At 42.2% G+C, this 1,032-nt stretch overlaps 1 protein-coding gene across 1 annotated transcript in view; it reads right to left on the bottom strand.

Moving 5' to 3' along the window:
• KIAA1644 (KIAA1644 ortholog) overlaps positions 1-1,032 on the bottom strand; it is a 107,089-nt gene that overhangs the window by 87,666 nt on the left and 18,391 nt on the right. The gene's annotated exons all lie outside the window — the stretch shown is intronic.

Below are 1,032 nucleotides of genomic sequence, written 5' to 3'. Positions count from 1 at the left end.
AGGACATTGTCACAGGGATCTACATGCCATTCTGTAAACTTTTTTTCTTAAAAAGGCACTTGGACAGTTTAAGAGTTATTTTTGGAGAGTGACATTGAGGAAAGCCCTAATATTGTTATGCTCCCTGACTAAAGCAGGGATGCCATGCTATGTTTTAACTTCAAATTGATATCTCTTTTCACAGTGCTGGCAGACAACTGGTTAGAAACTGATACAGACAGAATGAGTCCTAGCAATGAGCCTGAAAAAAGCTTTTGGGTTGTGTTTCGCATCCAAATCAAGTTGGATTTGTTAACTCTTTGACAGCCATCGATAACTTATTTGTACCACTGCATGCAATCCAGTGACCATAATGTGGTATTTTAGGTTTACATGGAGAAAAGGAGGTTTGTCTTTCACCATCTACAAACTTTTGGGTTTCAGCCTGTGTTTAATTCCAGCATTCAGATCTTGTATTCTCACCACCTTCTCACATCATAAGCTAAAGAGTCTCTGACACTTTCATTATCTTCAGAGGCATTAAGCCATCATCACATTATTCCTTTCGATTTGCTTCCGAAGCAAAAACTTTGAGAGTTCATCTAGACAGCAAACATTACAGGGTCATCCAATGGGGCATAAATTAATAGTATATAGAATCATAGAATCATAGAATAGTTTGGGTTGGAAGGGACCTCTAAAGGTCATCTAGTCCAACCCCCCTGCCATGGGCAGGGACATCTTCAGCTAGATCAGGTTGCTCAGATTCCCATCCAACCTGACCTTGAAACACTTCCAGGGATGGGGCATCCACCACCTCTCTGGGCAACCTGTGCCAGTGTTTCACCACCCTCAGCGTAAAAAATTTCTTCCTTATTTCTAGTCTAAATCTACCCCCCTTTACTTTAAAGCCATTCCCCCTTGTCCTGTCACAACAGGCCCTGCTAAGAAGTTTGCCGCCATCTTTTTTACAGGCCCCCTTTAAGTACTGATAGGCTGCAATAAGGTCTCCCCAAAGCCTTCTCTTCTCCAGGCTGAACAACCCCAACTCTC

Source organism: Pygoscelis adeliae, unplaced genomic scaffold, assembly GCF_000699105.1.
Source record: "Pygoscelis adeliae isolate BGI_AS28 unplaced genomic scaffold, ASM69910v1 Scaffold38, whole genome shotgun sequence".
NCBI lineage: Eukaryota > Metazoa > Chordata > Aves > Sphenisciformes > Spheniscidae > Pygoscelis > Pygoscelis adeliae.
Note: the sequence above shows the minus strand (reverse complement) of the source record. Positions and strands in the feature narration are given on the sequence as shown.